A 21,761-nucleotide genomic window follows, 5' to 3' on the forward strand; every position below is an offset into this window, starting at 1 on the left:
AATATTGGTGTTCCAGCGTGGGTCGATACCTGGTACCCCAGAACCGCTAGCGCTATTGATCTGAAATTCAATCATTTCATGTGCTCCATATGCACTGTTGGAATAACAAATCATGAGTGAACTTCAAACTTCTAAAAGGGTGTACTAATATTTTTTCCGGCAGTATAGTTCGAGCCTGCAGATTGGCAACCCTATGAAACACTTTATAAAACGGACTGCTGTCGCGCCTTCGCAGGCAATTCGTTTCACGAACTCCAATGAGTTTCACACACGAATTGACGTTTGACGCTTCACGCACGGACCTCACATTAATCATCTGTAATATGAGTTAAAAGCTTGGAGAGATGCTCTGACCACTAAAATGTGTCTGTTTTCTGTAGCACTTGTAGTTTTCACACAGACTCCATCTGAAACTCCAGATGTATTTATGACTAACTCTGTACTACATTTCACCGCTATATAATCGACCTCTGCCTTGTTGAAATGTGTGACTTCGGCATTACCATTTTCCTTGATAAAGTGTTTGCGGCTAGAGAATCCATAGTGTCGTCCACAATTCGTCCAGTATGAAATTCCGAAGCACAGCTTATAGCACTGTTATCGATATTACATATATTTGTCTTATCTAACTTCTTTGTCTGTTTTTACTTAATGCGACTTCTGTCTCACCAAGCTCTTTGATGTAACATCTATGTAAATGTTTTATTTATTATTTATGGCAGTTTGTGTCAATACAATTAATCTATGCATGAAATTTTAAAAATAACATTCTATAAAATAATGGAAATATTAACACTTTACTTCTAATACTGGTTCATCCATAGGGATAGTAGGTTTGTAATCATATTAAACATGGAAGGAAATGCCTCTGTGACGAAACTGGCTTGACGGGAATAGAAAAGAAAGATTTGGCGGTCGGAATGCAAGGCTCCTTTATGGCGAGATTTAGTCGGTGGCTAGAAGTCAAAGTCTTCGCATCTCGTGAACTGAACGAGGCAAGAAGAGCAGCAAGATTCTTAATATAGCCTCGGATGCGGGAGAAATTTGGTTCATTATTCATGCCATATATTGGTTAGCTCTGTACCACGAGAATCCGACACTAACAAGAGAATTTTCAGAGCTCGTTATACTGAAAGAACCATGGATACTTTTACCGCCTTTTTGAGGAGCCACAGGAGGTCGCCATAGCCGCCACTTTCGTCTCAAATAACGAGCTATGTACTGTATAATCATGGAGCAGTTATGCGGTTTCTTATGCAATAATAAGTTTGTGTTCTTTAATCTTTGTGCTGAACTCCTGTAGTTTATCTTTAGTCGTTCACCTAGACAGTGTCCTATCCCAAGAGCTACGATCTTTCTGAGTATCCTATTTTGTTGAGCTGGGAAGCCATTTCGGTAAACTTTCACTATAGATAATAAATTGTGTGGAATAGTAAACTTCGTACTTATTCAGTGACAAAACGTTTTGAAGTACGCCAAGTGTTTTTCATAAATGGATAGTTAAAACTTCACCAAAGTGCAACTGCCAAGAAAAGATTTAAAGTATTCAGCTTAAAGATTGTTCTTATTGAAATCTCAGTACAGTATGACAGTTACCTGAAAAATTGTGATGATTCACGATAGTTACTGGATAGTAGAACTTGAAGGGTTGGTATACAGATTGATTCTTCTGTGTGTCTGGAAGTACTAGTCTTTATAATTTCATGTGTATGTAGTTAATAGTCTTTCTCTGATCATGTTGTGACTAAAATGTTGAGTCTAGATATGAATCTATTGAAAGATTAATTTCAGAGTCACCATGTCAACAGTTGAGCCAGTTTTAAATTTCATATTACAACTGCGGCATTAATGAAGTTCACTTGCCAATACTGTAACATTTGTGTGCTGTAAAAAGCAACTGGCTACAGCTGTTCAAACCATACTAGATGCAGGTACCACACGTTCCCTTTGAGCTAAATAGTATAAGGAAGTTGATTGCTCCTTGAAAATACAAATAATAATAGGAATAGAGAATGTAATTACCCGAAAACCATTTCAATGGCAATATTCCCAATAATTAAGATGATAAAATAAGCTCTTGTCTAGTTTAACATTGCTCCATCATAAATAATTATTCGCCTTTAGTAACCATTAGCTTTCTACTTTGATATACAGGTAGTAAGTGTTTTTGAGAGCTACTTGTTGCAAAAACATTTATTATTACTTCTGTGTTGTTGATGCCAAACTAATGTTACACTGCTTGATAAATTGCGCTACTGCTTGAATCTTATTTGCAAGACATAATTTCGGTATCAAGTAAAGTCAGTACTAATAGTTAACTTTCTGTATAAACGATGCTAGTACTTGGTACAACGTTGCCTAATTAGGCTGGCGGCCTTTTCCTTTTACGTAATAACAGTGTCTTTTATTACTAATAGATCCTAGGTTAGATTCCAGTTTGTTCTGCTACCACCTCGATAGAAATTTTGAGGGAAACGAAAATAGTCCGATACCTTGACCATTATACGCACGATCACGGTCAAATAAAAATCCTCTCACAGTAATAACCTTATCGGTGTATTACTGGTTTAGTAGTAGCCGGTACTGTTATGCTTGGTTTTTTCCGTGACAGGACAATTAGTACTGTTAGGGAAAAGTATTATACTTCGCGACCATGACAGACAGCGACGTGTGTACTAAGCGAGAAACAAACGTATTACGAGCACTGATGCTCCAGCGGCACGAACTCGAAATAAATTCAATAAAGAACATAATGGAAAATATTATAGTAGTTTAGATAGTAAACCGTAATTCATATTCAGTATTAATGTGGATACAAAAACAGTAGTAGATCGAAACGACCAGAATGAGACAGTACCGATAAATACCACGAAGGTCGATTGTAGTTACCGAAATGAGTTCACAGGTAGCGCAAAAAATAGCAGTTGCCTTACGTGGAATACCACACGTATGTAAAAGATCAACTTCAAATGATGCCACAAAGAAAGCAGGTACTAAAGGAAGGAGCAAATGGTAAAGTTTGTGTAGAAGATAGTTGGTACGCGAATGAATCGGTCGATATATTCAGTTCGCCACAAAGAAAGAAAGACTCAATCGAAACACATGCAGTAGAATCGGCGTACGAAGATACGGTAGAGCAGGAGAGTGAAAAATGAATGATCTGTTAAAATTTTTATCCACACAAATTAGATCCCACGGCCGCAGCATTAACAGTCAACTAGAACAAAGGCAAGTGGTATTAGTAGCCTTGAGGATCAAATGAAAGCACAGGCAAGTAGCATTAATAATCAACTCTACATCTACATCTACATTTATACTCCGCAAGCCACCCAACGGTGTGTGGCGCAGGGCACTTTACGTGCCACTGTCATTACCTCCCTTTCCTGTTCCAGTCGCGTATGGTTCGCGGGAAGAACGACTGTCTGAAAGCCTCCGTGCGCGCTCTAATCTCTCTCAAGACGCAAGGAGTTAAAATCAGTAAACAGAAAAAGTAGACGAAAATGTAGGCGTTTTGAGTACTACACTCAAGGACGTGAAACTTTAAACAAATACCATAAATACCAACGTGACCACTATCCAGCCAGGGGTAGATCAATGATGTTAACGAAAGGTTTGATTTAGAAATCATAAGGATCCAAGAAAAGGTAGGACCTTTGGTAGTAACAAAAGTGGACGAAAAAGTTTTCGGCATGAAAATCGAAATTTTTGACGAATGTAGAAATGAAATCTCACATTTGGGAAAGATAGTATCTGGTTATGAAAAGGCACTAGGTAAACGAGTAGCTGATTGCTAACAGATGTGTGATCCAAACGCTTTACAAATTCAAGACAAAATTTTGTGACCTTGAAAAGAAATTTAGGAACAAGCCCAATTATGTGTCTGATAGAGTACCAGATAATAAGCTATTGGATGGCAAAGAACGCTTTGGCCGTGCCAAAAGACATACTGGTTGACACCCATTGGATTTCCTGAAAAGCTGCGAACGGGTCAGTGCATTAGCAGGTAATGCTGGACGATGAGGACTAAATCTGAGCACATATCAAATGACATCTAACGAATTGTGACAAAAGCTTACCGAGGAATGTTGGTCAGAACAAAAATAAGTTTGTTTATGGCGAGAATTCATAACGACCAGACTGTATGACAAAAAGGGCATAAACTCCACGAAAGATTTCTGCGAATCCTGGTACCGAAAATTGACACATTTAAGAAGTAGACGATCCGAATCCAAGATTATTTTGGAGCTATTGAGAAAGTTGCCAGCGGATTCGAAGACATACGTAGGAAGCAATCATAACAGCTTTTCTGTATTTCTGGCAAGAGACGAGTATGAAGATAACTAGCAAGGTAATCGTGATTATCGTCAAAATAACAACAGAAGAAGTAATCACAATGATACTGAACAGAATAACGGTTAATATGCTTCATCGTGGTAGGGACAGTGGTCGATGAACTTCTGTGGTTCGTGGTAGAGGTTTTGCACCGCGACATTACCACGACACCAACAAAGCGGAAAACTGAGTACCCGTATGTTGCAGGCCAAACTGACTCAGACAGTTTTTCACGACCAAACGTAAGAAACACGTTGGTACACGAGAGAGCGACTGCAACGTACAGTAGGGCGCTGCAAGCGAAGCGACAGGTGTGCTCAGGAATGGGTAACGGCAAGCATGCAATGAAGTAAATATTAGCTGGCGAACAGAGCGCCCGCCAGTAACAAATAAATCAGATTAAATAGCAGTCCGTATGGAAGCTGTTTTTGTGGCAACATAACAGAATGAGGGCGTCACAGTGGAATGCGATGAACCCATTTCGGTAGATAACAATACTGTGGAAAGAGAAAACGTGAACTTGTTCATAGCCGCGGAAGCAAGCGCCGACAAAGGCTTCAATAACGACAAAATTGGCGAAAATGAGTTGCCAGGGATTGTAAACTGGTGCGAACGCGTCGATAATCTGTACCAATAGCTAAAGCAGTGCTAGTGGGAGGATTTCAAAACAAATTACGCAGCCAATAAACTATGTAATAATGAAAGGAGGAAAAGCGACGTCAAGAATAAGACGTGGCCCTATAGTGAAGAAGAAAAGGAAGAATTTGGCACCGCGTATAAAGTTTGTGAGCAGCCATTGTTAAAGAGGCGGCAAATAAAGAGGAGAAAGGTACGGTGCAAAGGAGACGAGCTGCCAATAATATTAACAGTAATAGTAAAGAAATAACTAGGGTCGCTAGGAGGAGGAGAATGTAAAATGATGAAATCTTCAGCGTTGCAGGCGAAGTATTCCTGAGTAATGAATCGACAGCAGAAAAAAACTGTTGTCAGTAGGCCGGAAGAGATAGATACAGCCGATTGCTTACGAATTATTGAAGTTCACGATGACTACGCAAAATACGATGATGTAGACATCATTAGAACCGATGAATATGACAAGTCAGGAAAGATGATGAAGATGTTCGGTTTGTGGGGCGCTCAACTGCCCGGTTATCAGCGCCCGTACAAATTCCCAACCTTTGCTCAGTCCATACTCGCCACTTTCATGAATGATGATGAAATGATGAGGACAACAAACACCCAGTCATCTCGAGGCAGGTGAAAATCCTTGACCCCGCCGGGAATCGAACCCGGTACCCCGTGTTCGGGAAGAGAGAACGCGACCGCTAGACCACGAGATGCGGACAATGTAGAAAAGAGCCTGCTGTGAAAGAAAAAGGAATGATAACGTTAGGAGAAAACGTAGCCCCAAATACTTAAGATCTGATAAAAGATCAGAGGGTAACATCTATTTAAGAAAAGCGTTTCTTTTCGAACCGAACGGTGACCCAGAATGGTCAGATTCCGAAAATAGTTCGGATGAAGAATATTTTGAAGTAACAGAAATCGAGGAATGCATAGCGAAATATTATTTTGTATCACCTGATGAAACGATTTCAAAACAAGAGCTGGAGGTAAACACGGAACGAAGAAAGAAAGAACCACCTGGTGATACTATATACCGGTTTCAGTTTGCGAAAGAACTGGAAATCCAGAACCAAAGAAGCCCCCAGATCTAGTTACAGGATGTGTAGACATCATTCCTTGGGATGAAACTAAACCTCTTTAAGTCTTGTTATGGTAAAATCAGGACAATGTAATTATACTATGTACAATAGCATATATAGCCACCGCAATTAGAGGTGTGAGGCAAGTTTATTTCCAACTTAAAAATATTTTGCTATGGCCCATTTGACGTGCAAGGAACTCCTCACATTAATACGTATTATTTGGAGTACGCAACGTCCAAAAAGCTCTTAGGTGTTCGCAATACAGCGGACTTGAAACCTTATGACCAGAGATCAGAATAAAAAGGAACACTGTTTGAAAACATGTCCTGAATAATATGTGCTGTATTATAATACGTTTAATTTTACAAAATGTGTTTTATAACATGTGTTATACTGTGCCAACGGCCTTGCCGCAGTGGTAACACCGGTTCCCGTCAGATCTCCGCAGTTAAGCGCTGTCGGGCTGGGCTAGCACTTGGATGGGTGACCATTCGATCGGCGGAGCGCTGTTAGCTAGCGGGGTGCACTCAGCCCTTGTGAGGCAATGTACTTGATTGAGAAGTAGCGGCTCCTGTCTCGGAAACAACTGACATACTGCCGGGAGAGCGGTGTGCTGACCACATGCCCCTCCATATCCGCACCCAGTGATGCCTATGAGCTGGACATTCATGGCCTGTTCGGGAGGAGTTTATTTTTTAGTTTTAGTTATACTGTTGTGAAGACTTATTGTTATAGTTTTGCTAATGTATAAGTTTCAAATTCTTAACAATGTAACTGTGTATAGAATGAAATACACTCCTGGAAATGGAAAAAAGAACACATTGACACCGGTGTGTCAGACCCACCATACTTGCTCCGGACACTGCGAGAGGGCTGTACAAGCAATGATCACACGCACGGCACAGCGGACACACCAGAAACCGCGGTGTTGGCCGTCGAATGGCGCTAGCTGCGCAGCATTTGTGCACCGCCGCCGTCAGTGTCAGCCAGTTTGCCGTGGCATACGGAGCTCCATCGCAGTCTTTAACACTGGTAGCATGCCGCGACAGCGTGGACGTGAACCGTATGTGCAGTTGACGGACTTTGAGCGAGGGCGTATAGTGGGCATGCGGGAGGTCGGGTGGACGTACCGCCGAATTGCTCAACACGTGGGGCGTGAGGTCTCCACAGTACATCGATGTTGTCGCCAGTGGTCGGCGGAAGGTGCACGTGCCCGTCGACCTGGGACCGGACCGCAGCGACGCACGGATGCACGCCAAGACCGTAGGATCCTACGCAGTGCCGTAGGGGACCGCACCGCCACTTCCCAGCAAATTAGGGACACTGTTGCTCCTGGGGTATCGGCGAGGACCATTCGCAACCGTCTCCATGAAGCTGGGCTACGGTCCCGCACACCGTTAGGCCGTCTTCCGCTCATGCCCCAACATCTTGCAGCCCGCCTCCAGTGGTGTCGCGACAGGCGTGAATGGAGGGACGAATGGAGACGTGTCGTCTTCAGCGATGAGAGTCGCTTATACCTTGGTGCCAATGATGGTCGTATGCGTGTTTGGCGCCGTGCAGGTGAGCGCCACAATCAGGACTGCATACGACCGAGGCACACAGGGCCAACACCCAGCATCATGGTGTGGGGAGCGATCTCCTACACTGGCCGTACACCACTGGTGATCGTCGAGGGGACACTGAATAGTGCACGATACATCCAAACCGTCATCGTTCTACCATTCCTAGACCGGCAAGGGAACTTGCTTTTCCAACAGGACAATGCACGTCCGCATGTATCCCGTGCCACCCAACGTGCTCTAGAAGGTGTAAGTCAACTACCCTGGCCAGCAAGATCTCCGGATCTGTCCCCCATTGAGCATGTTTGGGACTGGATGAAGCGTCGTCTCACGCGGTCTGCACGTCCAGCACGAACGCTGGTCCAACTGAGGCGCCAGGTGGAAATGGCATGGGAAGCCGTTCCACAGGACTACATCCAGCATCTCTACGATCGTCTCCACGGGAGAATAGCAGCCTGCATTGCTGCGAAAGATGGATATACACTGTACTAGTGCCGACATTGTGCATGCTCTGTTGCCTGTGTCTATGTGCCTGTGGTTCTGTCAGTGTGATCATGTGATGTATCTGACCCCAGGAATGTGTCAATAAAGTTTCCCCTTCCTGGGACAATGAATTCACGTTGTTCTTATTTCAATTTCCAGGAGTGTAGACATTCGAAAAATTGAAATGATGTGCTAAAGGCTGCACTGCGTAATGAGTGGCAGCAATGGACTGCCAATACGTGAGATGGGCACACAATTACTTGCTAAATGAATAGAACAGGAGAGGGTGTTTAAAATGGACTGCCAAAAATCTCATTGGGCAGACAAGCGTTTCTCTGGTAAAACAAGGTTTGCAAATAAAGGTGTTGGAGTGGACTTCCAGAAATAATGAACAGCAGTGAAAAAGTTTATACTTATTGTAAATACGAATGTTATATTTTTGAATTATATAAAAATTAATGCAGCGAAAAGCATCTATCTGGTCAAAATGATAAATATTCCTAATTATTTTTCCTGCACACGAACTGAAAGTAAAATAATGAGTAATAGTTTAAAATGATAAAAATTCGAAAAGTAAATATTGTATTGAAAGAAAAATAAACGGACTGCTTAACGTTTCTAGTAAACAACTGTAAATACTAAGCAAATTTTAAATAATGTTTCTGTAAGAGAAATGAAAATAGTCCGATCCTGGATCATTATACGCACAATGACGGTCAAATTAAAATCCTCTCACAAGAGTAACATTATCCGTGTATTGCTAATTTAATAGTAGCCGGTACTGTTATGCTTGGCTTTTCCCATGACAGGACTGTTAGTATTGTTAGGGGAGAGTGTTATAAGCTCTCGTTACATATTTGTCCCACTCTTTACTTGAAATCACGAACACAAATTGTGCTATTCAGCATAACATTGTACAGGCTGTTGTGGCGGCTGCAGCCTGCGATTGTGTAACTCCCTTTCAGAACGTATATTTTACAGCGATGTATTAAATGAACTACTCTAAGGTAGTCTTGGACCTAACTAGAAATATGTACATTTATGATCCTAAAAATTGTGACTTTTTTATACTGATTGGTATTATTAAATGGCAAAAACGCTTTGCTCTCTCGAACCACATTAGTGTTCAAAAGTTAGGTATAATTGGGGACTGAGACCATATTTCTCGAATAAGATAGTGAAAGGAATGTATAAAAAGTTAAGCATCCATCGTCAGATAATTTACATGCAACCGTGTGCAAAACGCGTAATTAGCAAAGTTCTAAAGCAGATGTACGCAGTTTATTTTTAAAAAAAGTTAACAGCTCTGAACGATTTGTTTGAAAAATCTATTGAAAGAAGATCCACAAGATCCTCGTTTATTCGACCCTAATTAATCCGGATATCCGGTTTATCCGGATTAATTTTTTGTTTCCTTTACCTTTTTTTGTAGCGAGGAAATGCGAGGTTAACAGTTGGTACAGTGCAGTACGGCTTATGAACAGTTGTTATTTTCGCACTGCAGGTAGCACAGAGATCGCTGGATGGTTCCAGGCATCCGGCTGGCTCCTTACGTAAATGGCTCTTCTACAACCGACAGATCAAGGTGTACTGTAGAACGTCAAACGTGTATACAGAAGACAGCTACTGGATAAATTAACTGAAGAAGATGGAGAAGTTGCTTAAATTTCCGTACTGAAATTGGTAAAAATCTAAGATGTGATTTTTATGGTTGAATCTTCTTGGGATCATATTGCTGAATCATCGATTCTGAAGTCATGGAAAACGGTATCGGCTGCTTTTTGTGATTTTACCGCTGAAATTTTTGATGTTGACGAAAGTGACGTAGGTAGCTTGTTGCAGAACGAAAGCGATGCTAGTTACTGCATGAATACCGATGTCTAAATTTGTGTTGACACCTGTGTACTACAGAGAACGACAGTGACGATAGCCGGGCGGAGTTACAGAGTGGTTCTAGACGCTTCAGTCTGGAACCGCGCGACCGCTACGGTCGGAGGTTCGAATCCTGCCTCGGGCATGGATGTGTGTGATGTCCTTAGGTTAGTTAGGTTTAAGTAGTTCTAAGTTCTAGGGGACTGACGACCTCAGATGTTAAGTCCCATAGTACTCAGAGCTATTTGAACCATTTTTGACAGTGACGATAAAGTGAACGGCGAAAGCGGCGTTTCAGGGGATTAAATAGTACCTCTTGCTGAGGTAACGGCATGACTGGGCAAATTACAGTTTACCTACGTCCTAGAACACCAGCCGGAAACAAATCCAGAGCCCCACATGTCAACAAGTTTGTTTAAACTACGCTGCCGAAGTATCGCTGGCAAACTCCATACAGTCCCCATCCCTGCCCATGAGATTTGCTTATTTTTGGAGTCGTGAAGAAAAATATTCGTAGCCGTCTATTTGCTTCGGACGAAGAGATGCGCGCTTGGGTTAAATCATGGATCAATAGGCAACAGCAAACATTTCACCATGAAAGCAATGACCCTCCTGTCTCACAGTGGGATATATGTATTAATAGTTACGGAGATTATTTTTGAGATAATAAGCAGTTTACTTAGATTTTTTCCCATTTATCTCATTTCCAATTGCCTGCTCCTTATATAATGACAGCTTTCGGTCAATTTAGGCCATCACCAGATTTAAGACTAGAATAAAGAGAAATGGACATTCCGTATCGTCTAAGCTATATATGGCAATAAAGAGGGTGGTTAGAAACAGTCTGGAAAGCTTTAAGGGTGTTGCAGGGTAGGTAATGCTCAGAAGTAATTGTTAAGAAAAATATTTGATACGTTGCGCCTTTTCAGAGTTGTTTGTGACTTTAATTTACCCTCCATACGTGCGGAAATATATGTTTAATTCCGGAGGTACGTATAAAATATCATCCGAAATTGTGCTAAACGCATTCTCTGAAAATTATTTCGAACAGTTAGTTCATGAGCCCACGCGAGTAGTAAACGGTTGTGAAAACACACTTGACTTCTTAGCAACAAATAATCCTGAGTTAATAATGAGCATCAAAACCGATTCAGGGATTAGTGAACACAGAGCTGTCGTAGCTAGACTAAATATTGTAATACCCAAATCCTCGAAAAATAAACGAAAAATATACCTATTCAAAAAAGTAGATAAAAATTCACTTGACACCTTCCTGAGAGACAATCTATACTCATTCCAAATTAAAAATATATGTGTAGACCAGATGTGGCTTAAATTCAGAGAAATAGTATCGTTAGCAATTGAAAGATTTATACCAAATAAATTAACAAACGACGGAGCTGATCCTCCTTGGTACACAAAACGGGTTAGAACACTGTTGCAGAAACAACGAAACAAACATGCCGAATTTAAACAGACGCAAAATCCCCAAGATTGGCGATCTGTAACAGAAGCTCGAAATTTAGCGTGGACTTCAATGCGAGATGCTAATAACAGTTTCACAACGAAATCATGTCTCGAAACCTGGCAGAAAATCCAAAGAGATTCTGGTCGTATGTGAAGTATGTTAGCGGCAAGAAACAATCAATGCCTTCTCTGCGCGATAGCAATGGAGATACTATCGAAGACAGTGCTGCCAAAGCAGAGTTACTAAACACAGCCTTCACAAAAGAAGACGAAGTAAATATTCCAGAATTCGAATCGAGAACAACTGCCAACATGAGTAATGTAGAAGTAAATATCCTCTGAGTAGTGAAGCAACTTAAATTACTTAATAAAAGCAAGTCTTCTGGTCCAGACTGTATACCAATTAGTTTCCTTTCGGAGTATGCTGATGCATTAGCACCATACTTAACAATCATATAAAACCGTTCGCTCGACCAAAGATCCGTACCCAAAGACTGGAAATTTCCACAGGTCACACCAATATTCAAGAAAGGTAGTAGGAGTAATCCACTAAATTACAGGCCCATATCGTTAACGTCGATATGCAGCGGGATTTCAGAACATATATGGTGTTCGAACATTATGAATTACCTCGACGGAAACGGTCTATTGACACACAGTCAACATGGGTTTATAAAACATCGTTCCTGTGAAACACAACTAGCTCTTTATTCACATGAAGTGTTGAGTGCTATTGACAAGGGATTTCAGATAGATTCCATATTTCTGGATTTCCGGAAGGCTTTTGACACTGTACCACACAAGCGGCTCGTAGTGAAATTTCGTGCTTATCGAATATCGTCTCAGTTATGTGACTGGATTTGTGATTTCCTGTCAGAGAGGTCACAGTTCGTAGTAACTGACGGAAAGTCGTCGAGTATAACAGAAGTGATTTCTGGCGCTCCCCAATGTAGTGCTATAGGGCTTTGCTATTCCTTATTTATATAAACGATTTTGGAGACAATCTGAGCATCCGCCTTCGGTTGTTTGCAGATGACGCTGTCGTTTATCGACTAATAAATTCTGCAGAAGATAAAAACAAACTGGAAAACGAGTCAGAAAAGATATCTGAATGGTGCGAAAAGTGGCAGTTGACCCTAAATAACGAAACGTGTGAGGTCGTCCACATGAGTGCTAAAAGGAACTCGTTAAATTTCGGTTACACGATAAATCAGTCTAATCTAAAAGCCGTAAATTCAACTAAATATCTAGGTATTACAATTACGAACAATGTAAATTGGAAGGAACACATAGAGAATGTTGTGGGAAGGCTAACCAAAGACTGCGTTTTATTGGCAGGACACTTAGAAAATGTAACAGACCTACTAAGGAGACTGCCTAGATTACGCTCGTCCGTCCTCTTTAGAATACTGCTGCACGGTGTGGGATCCTTACCAGGTAGGACTGACGGAGTACATGAAAAAGTTCAAAGAAAGGCAGCGCGTTTTGTATTATCGCGAAATATGGGAGAGAGTGTCACAGAAATGATACAGGATTTGGGCTGGAAATCGTTAAAAGAAAGGGGTTTTCCGTTGCGACGGAATCTTCTCACGAAATTCCAATTACCAACTATCTCCTCCGAATGCGAAAATATTTTGTTGACACCGACCTACGTAGGGAGGAACGATCACCACGATAAAATAAGGGAAATCAGAGTTCGTACGGAAAGATATAGGTGTTCATTGTTTCCGCGCGCGATACGTGATTGGAATAGTAGAGAATTGTGAAGGTGGTTCGATGAACCCTCTGCCAGGCACTTAAATGTGATTTGCAGAGAATATGTAGATGTAGATGTAGATGTAGATGTAGAAATGAAGTTAACCAGTCATGTCGTTGCGCGTGCAAATTGAAGCGGCTCGCTGTATATAATTAGTGTCAGTTGTTCTCATAGCTTAGATAATACATGGCGCACGAAACTGCTTAGCCTTCGGCTGGCTCGGATTCAGTCCTTACTACCGTCCTATGTCCAATTTCTGTATCGCTCTCTTGTTCGGTTTCAGGGAAACAAAAGAAGAACACATTTGGCGACACCATCTCTGACGGGCCTCTTAAAATTTCGGGTACTACGTCCTGATTGGCTAATTTCAATGCTAATTAACTAGGAAACAGCGCAACGTATCGAATTTTTCGGTACAAATTACTTCTGAGCACAACCTCCCTTGAAGTACCCTTACTAGCTTTTCAGTATCTTTGTTACCAGCCCATATACAGAAAAATTGAAACTCTACGATCAGGCCTGAGGTCCACGCAATGCCGACCGGCCTCTATGTCACCCTCTGCCACGTGGGGTCATTCAGATGCGATACCGAGAGCCATATGGTCAGGAAACCGCTCTCCTGGTCGTTGTTGTAATTCCACACCTTTTATTCGCCAGTTCTCATACAAGTAGCTCTTAAGGTAGCAAGTCGAGACTGGGTGGATCCTGTTCCAATCCTCAGACCAAGAAAAACTTCCACGCAGCACCTGGAATTGAACCCTGGCTCTCTGAGTCACAGTCAGGCGCACCGACTATTCAACTACGGAGGCAGACTTACAATAATATATGAAACGGTTGAATATACAGATGTACCTGGTTATTAAAAATACAGGACTGTTGCTGCCAGTGTCGTCAGTAGGACAGCGTCGTTACAATTGAGAAAAATAAAAATCTTCGCTATTGCACACTTTTTCTTTTGCTTGTGTCTTTGTCCCACAACTGCGCATGGTCGGCGGAGTTATTAACGGATCTGGCATGGTTCATTTAAGAGGTGGCCGGATGCTTTTCCTGTCGTCACCCCGTTACCACCCCCGTCAGGTCTGCACGTGCGTGTACCAACCGTATGCGTGTAGTCTTTCTGGCTGGGATACACGTGAGAGATTTTGCTCTCAGACAGTCTGGCACTCGCAGACAGTACTCGGAGAATTGTTTCCTCTAGGAGCAAATTTTCGCTGACGGTTACTGTCTGATAATTATTTGCGAGCACTTTCTGTAAGCGTCTTAGAGTCTTGCGAAAGCAAGTGTCGGAAGCGTTTACACATAGCAAGGTGAGAGAGTCTGTGAGAGCTTAGAGATCACTCTCAGCGAGATTTTTCTGTCGTATTTATTCGCGTGAAAGAAGAGGTTGCAATGGACGAGCGTCAGGCTGCAACTGCAATTTTAATACTTTTAGTGACAAAGAAAAATACGTAAATGATAGTGTTGGTGTTGGAAAAGAGAGTGACTGAAGAGGTAGGATGAATTTGGGGGCATGCGAGAATCTCTTTGTAGAGCTTGTGAAGTTCACAACAATATCGAAATTTTGCGAGAAAGACAGCGATGAATATGAAATAAATACTCCTTATTGCCAAGTAAGGCACTGTAATGCATAAATCTATTAATGTTAAAGACAATCTGCTTGTGACATTTCTAGCATCAGTTACTTTCATTGTTTGTAATATTGTACTATAATTTAATACTTTTATGGTTTCATACGAGTAATAATTGCCATGTCATAACATTAAACCAGATTTCATCTTGATACGTATCAATCAAATGATCCGAGATGTCGGATGCCGAGAGACCGTGTTGAATGCGCATCTTGGCCCGTTGGTTCGGTGGGTCTCCGGACTGAAGAGATGCTGGAGTTTAGAACCGGGTGGAACGGTGCTGGTAAGCCCCTGGACTACCCATCAGTGGTGGCTGGTAGTGGAGACTGGCTTCTATCATCCGTAGCCACGAATCGGTGGTCATCTCTTAAGGCGGCGGGGATAGGACCAGCACTGAAACAAACTCATGCACAAGACGTTACAGTCATAGAATCGAGTGCGAAAGATATGAACGCCGTCGATCCTACCGATCGGCTGACTCTAGCCTGGCGAGGTGGAGTATTAATGGCATTGAGGAAAGGCTCTGCTTTTTGACGTCATTTGTCGTGGCCGAATCGGTTCTCCTCTTTACGAATTGCCAGCTGTCTTCCGTTCTGCCACATTTCCTTAACCATTTCTTAACTGCTTTCTCAAATCCCTGATGGGTGTTATTGCGTCCTCCTCAGTGTTTCTTAAATTATGTTATGAGAGTAACTAATGGATGTTGGTTTGCACTTGTCTAACAATTTTCCGCTGAGCTCGCTCGCACTCATACATGCACATGTGTTGATGTCGCACTCTTTATGACCGACTAACTGTATCGTAATTTTTATGCCTAGTAGCTGGCTCTTGTTGATACATCCATGTGCTTGAGCAATGACGGTCTGTTCGGACTTAGAAAATCTCACTCACCTGTTCCCTTACTTTCTTAATATGTAACACTGGTATTAAAGAACCATTAGTAAATCCCCGAAAATCTGTTCTTCAACACCCTATTTAATAAAACAATCAGTGAACACTATGTCATAAAAAATTATAATACGATTTTATTAGTTAAAGTTAAATGGCATTCTCTGAATTCCTAAAAGGTTACTTTCAAATAATTTCACTTGCTTCCCTACGTTAGCTAGTCTGCTGTCTTAAACTGAGTAGATTCTCATCAATTTATTCCTTGGAGATGTTAAAAACTGTAGCCATTTCAGCTAACAAACTTAATAACTTACAAAAATGAAGGTCCCTATTCCTATCCCCACAATTTGCTGTCTGTGATCCAATGATACATTTAGAATATGTACTTTTACAAATGCCCCTAACAATCAATGCAAACACTGTATGAGATCACTTGTAAAAATTATGATTGTAGGTTTCCATGATCACCCCAGCCAAACACACACACACACACACACACACAAACACACTCTCAGACAAACACCCACCCACCCACACACACACACACACGCACACACACACACACACACACACACACACACACACACACACATACACAAGCACGCACATACAAATATTACTAATTTTACTTATATCTCAGCGGACGTTCGGAAAATAAAGTGGCGTATAAGCCAAATATCACGAAAATTTCGAACTATGTTTAATATGCGATACGTTTCGCTCGCTTGCCCACGTGGATCAACTGCAGAAAACATTCCAGCCAGGTAAAAGCATAGATTAGCAAACTTATCATACCTGCAGCTAAGAAACAAATCCGACACTTCGTGATCCCACAGATAGAAGCAAGAAACAACAGGAAGCGAAGTAAAGCGAGACAGGCAGGAAAAGACCTTCCAGAGAAGCAGAACAGGAATATTGACTTATGTTCGCATACTGGTACACGTGGTGATTAAAATATATGAGGAATGTGGGGTGCAGAGGATAACAACGACCACACAATGTGCTGGTCAGCACGCTGAGCACATTGTGTTGTCCTTATGTGTTGTCACCGGCAGTGGCGTCGTTCTGCATAAAGTACGACATTATTCGATGTGAAAGGCTCTGGTGAAAGGCAGTATTATTTTTCTCTTGCACTTATGTATCGGTCTGATATATCACAACACCTCTTTCCATTTGAAAATTACGAATTTAACCCAAGATTGCGGCTTCCGAAATGGCCACCATTTACATAACATAGCCTCACAGGTTTTTTCCCTTCTCTCTTCTCTATTACTTCAATTCCGAAAAGCATTTGACTCAGTACCACATCTATGCTTATTGTCAAAGTTACTATCATATGGGGAATCAGGCGAAATTTGTGATTGGACTGACAATTTTTTGATAGGGAGGAGGTAGGATATTATCGTGGATGGTGAGTCATCGTCAGATGCCCCACGGAAGCGTGTTGAGACCCCTGTTGTTCATGTTGTATATTAATAACCTTGCAGGCAATATTAATACTGAACTCAGACTTCTTGCAGATGATAAATTTATCTATAATGAAGTACTGTTTGAAAGAAACTATACATAAATCCATCTGTCTCTGCCATCGATGACTAACTGTATGCCCTCTGGAGTACAGGGATATCCATCGTCTTTGTCTAGTCACCGAGTCACGTCGGTATTATAGATATTGAGCTGGCTGATAAACTGGCCAAAGAAGCAAAGGGAATGGAAACACTCGAACAAGATATTCAAAGTGCTGACTTAAAGACACACATTCGCCGCCATATTCAGAAGAAATGGGAAGACAAGAAACAGGACAGTACATCATCCAATAGACTACAGACCATCAAACACACCACCAAGGACTGGCAGACTTCACTACGAAACTCATTAAGAGAAAATATTTACGTCGTCTCTGGACAAACCAAAATAATTCATTAATTTATAGCACGAGATCAACGCCCTCCCCCCCCCTCCCCCACCCTCGCAGTGCGTCTATGGTGAAGCATTAACAGTCACGTCCATTGGACCTACGACAACACCTATCATACTATCATAGATTCTAGAGGACGAAGAACAGCTACAAGGCGTGTGCTACACTTGTTACGAAGTAGTGGATGCTCCAACAGTATCTGAAGACAAAAACTTTATGTATGGACTTGGGGGGGGGGGGGGGGGGAGGGAAGTGGGATACTGAGCCTCTCTCTGCCGATTAGACCCCGAGGCGGCACCCAATCTATTCTTCGCACCTGAGTCCACAAAGGACGACAAAATATCTCTATCATTGAATATAAGATACTAACTACATATTGTAGGCTACCATTATAGCTTTTGTGGAATGATTTTAGTTTTATTTCTGGCAGTTGAATTTTAATAGGGTAGTTACATTTTCATGCACCTTGTAAAACACATATGACAGTTTCATTGCTATTAAATAACGAGAGGAAGAAAAAAAGTTAGTACCTACATCTTCGGACATCTTAAGAGGATAGCGGGACTAATGATCACACAGTTGAGTCTCTTTATATTTTCAGTCATTACCATCATTATTCAAGAATTGCAGTGACCGGACGAAAGTATGGCAACACCAAAAACACAACACATTACTATGCCTGATACAGCGTAGTACACAAATTAGAATTCAAAAGAGATTCCATTCGTGACGGAATGGATAAATATAGGATCCGTATTGTTTTCATGGGGCCGGCCGGAGTGGCCGAGCGGCTCTAGGCGCTTCAGTCCGGAACCGCGCTGCTGCTACGATCGCAGGTTCGAATCGTGCCTGGGGCATGGATGCGTGTGATGTCCTTAGGTTAGTTAGGTTTAAGTAGTTCAAAGTACTAGGGGACTGATGAGCTCAGCAGTTAAGTCCCATAGTGCTCAGAGCCATTTGAACTAATTTTTGTTTTCATGGGAATCTTATACCGTCATTCCCGCAAAATATTGGCAAGTTTAGGTATCTATGATGGAGATGGATAGCGATGACGTGACCTTCTATCCAAAGTAGACCACAAAGGTTCAATAATATTGATATCTGATGACTGTTGTGGGCAGGTGAGACGCGATCCTTGTGCTCACAAAACCAATCAGAGACGATGCAAGTTGTGTAGACAGGGATCCCGTCGCCTTGAAACACAGCATCACCATTGAGGAACAAACATTGTACCATGGGATGAACTTCACCAGCCAAATAGTCACATAATCCTTGGTAGTAATGCGATCTTGCAGAGTAACAAAGTAACCACGGGGCCCATGGAATACCACGATATAGTTGCCCAAATCATCTCCGAACACCCAACCTATTTCACTTTTGGAACGTAAACTTGCCCAGAAGTTGGAAAAGTGTAAAACAAGACTCACCATACCGAATGACTTTCTTCCTTTGCTCCAACGTCGAATTGTTGTGGGTGATATCACCGACTAATTTCATTTTCTTGCAATTGTCAACACCTTTGATCCATACTGAGACACATTCGGATTCATTTATTTTACGATGATTCCTTGTCCTGATAACCAAAGGCATGGTGGATATGTAATACGACTTTCCCATAGCATGAAACGAATCTCCATGTGATGGTGATCAATAAACTATAATGGTCCACCAACGTACATATAGAACCGGGGGCTCAAGGATGCAACAGATGGCATCATTCGATAACGGACTTAGTGTTTCTCCAACGACCACCTGGCTATATTGTCATTAATTGGTAGTAAAAGTTTCATCGAAGTGCAGTTAGTAAGAGAAGATTGAAAGCATTCAGTTCAAATAATTTTCTTATTGAAATAATAGTGTTTACAATTTCATACATTATGTATTTAACAGTTTACCATATTGTGTTGTTACTAAAGTGTTAAGCCGCGATTTGAGTCTATCGATAGATTAATTTCTGCCTCCCTATGCTAATAGCTGAGCCAAATTTAAATGTCATATTATAATAACAGCAATCAAGAATAAACAAATTATGCTAGATCCAAGTATTACACAGCTAAATGTATAAGAAGTGGATGTTTCTTGAGAATTCAAATAATAGTCAGTACAAAATATACAATTACTTCATATCTATTTCAATAGTAGCAAAAGAACCTCTTGTCTAAGTCATTAGTGCTCCACCATTAGTAATCATTTACCTATAATTATCATTATCTTCCTATTGTAATGTACAGATAGTAACAGTTATTGAGAGCCTAAACGCATTAGTACCTCTCCTATGTAGTTTAAGTCAAATCTCTGATACATTACTTGCTAAATTGTGCTACTATCTTGTATCTAATCAACGAAAGAGAAGTACAGTATCAACTAAAGTCGATCAAAGTAGTTAACTTTCTTTCTGAACCATGCTATTACTGGGTAAAACTTTGCCTAATTAGGCTGACGACCGTTTCCTTTTATGTAATTACAGTTTACTTGATTATTACTTGAAACTTGGTTCGATTCCAGGTTATTTTACTATTTTTTCCTCTCAATAGCAATCTTTTCAGAGTCGGAAAACGCCTTTCCATTGCACATCGTCACGATCACAAAATAAAAGTTATTTCACTGGAATAGCGTTATGGACATATCACTAATTTAGTAGTAGCCATTAGTGTTATATGTGGCGACCGTGACAGGACTAGTTGTGCTGTTGAGGGAAGTGTCATATGTGGCTTTTCCCATTACAGGACTAGATCTGCTGTTGGGGGAAGAGCGTTATAACTGGTCATGAGAAGTGACACCAGTGATTGCCACTCTTGCTGGCGAGGATTCAGCCTCCCATCAACAATTACCGGATCAGTTCTGCCCTACATGTGTTGAGAGTCGCTGCTTTCTGTGACCTTTAACCAGGCCGTCGATAGATACATGGGCGTCGATGTATCTGTCACATAACCCCCAGTTGACTGGCTCAACACCATCAAAGTCTCTGTGGTCTTAGGTAAGATATGAATGGTAAACGACGCATTGCAACTCGAGATCACAGCCTACCTTTCACTAATATATTCCGGGCAGTTCCATGCGACACTGTACGTTACTTCTGCCCCGAATGCAGCTGTTGTAATCCCTTTATTCTTCAGAGCCAGTCGAACAACGCTACTATCGTCTCATGATGTGGTTCTTCTGGAAGGACCACTGCCCACTCTTTTGCCACACTGCTGTCTTGATTACATCTCTGTACCACTTGTTATGGAATCATTGCTCTAAGTCAACCGCGTGAGTTATCTGTCAGTATAATACTCCCATGCCCTTCACACCAAAGATTCGACCTTTCTCAGATTCAGAAAAATGGCCATGAGCTGCATATGCACTGCCTCTGGGCATGCTGTATTGTGATCTCTACCCGAAAAATTCCATCAACTTTGGACTCACGCAACTCGCACAATTCTTCAGCTGTAGGAACGGCTTTCTTCTGTACTGAAAATAAGCTTACATAAAGATAAAATTTCTAACCAAATGTCCCACAGGTGCGGTAATACTGCAGTATCAGTCTGGTAGCGTTAAGTCAAGTTCTTTGTGGTGTAGCACTTACCATTTCCGTCAGTGTACTTGCTGCACTACTTGCTCCTACATGTCAGAGTACTGAGTCGATATCATACTTGACTCAACAAAGATAACTTGGTTGACATTCATATTTCACAGCACACCAGTTATTCACATTTTGGACGAAGCCCTCATGCCCTCTGGGTACACCTGGTTTATCGTGAGCGAAGCGACCAAACCTATGGTAAGGTGCATTGCTATAGAAGAGTTGTCACTACAAATTTTCATGCGTAACCTTCATAGAAAATATCTAAAAGGAAGCTCTTGTCTTTATGAAACTTCCCAACAGATTAAAATCGTATGCTGGATTTGAATCTAGCCTTTCCCGACGAATACCTTTAGCAGGTGAAGTGTCCAGGCACGACGCATGAGTCCTACAACTTCAGTTCCGTCAGGAACTCTCTCCTTGCTTTCCAGTCTCCACTGAAGCTTTCCTTCGTGCCTTTTTGGACTAGCATCCCTTGGAAAAATGATCTCGCAGAGAAATGTCGTCCTCGTTACACCCAAGAGGTTTTTCCTAGACTGAGTCTTTTGGTCAGCAGCAAAGTGAAAGTTTCTTACTATACTACT

General features: G+C 41.6%; 1 protein-coding gene and 1 pseudogene across 5 annotated transcripts in view; both read left to right on the forward strand.

The window, feature by feature from the left end:
- LOC124555769 (cAMP-regulated phosphoprotein 21) overlaps window positions 1–21,761 on the forward strand; it is a 989,726-nt gene that overhangs the window by 305,058 nt on the left and 662,907 nt on the right. The gene's annotated exons all lie outside the window — the stretch shown is intronic.
- On the forward strand, window positions 6,439–6,556 carry LOC124557385 (annotated as a pseudogene).

Source organism: Schistocerca americana, chromosome X (genome assembly GCF_021461395.2).
Source record: "Schistocerca americana isolate TAMUIC-IGC-003095 chromosome X, iqSchAmer2.1, whole genome shotgun sequence".
Taxonomy (NCBI): domain Eukaryota; kingdom Metazoa; phylum Arthropoda; class Insecta; order Orthoptera; family Acrididae; genus Schistocerca; species Schistocerca americana.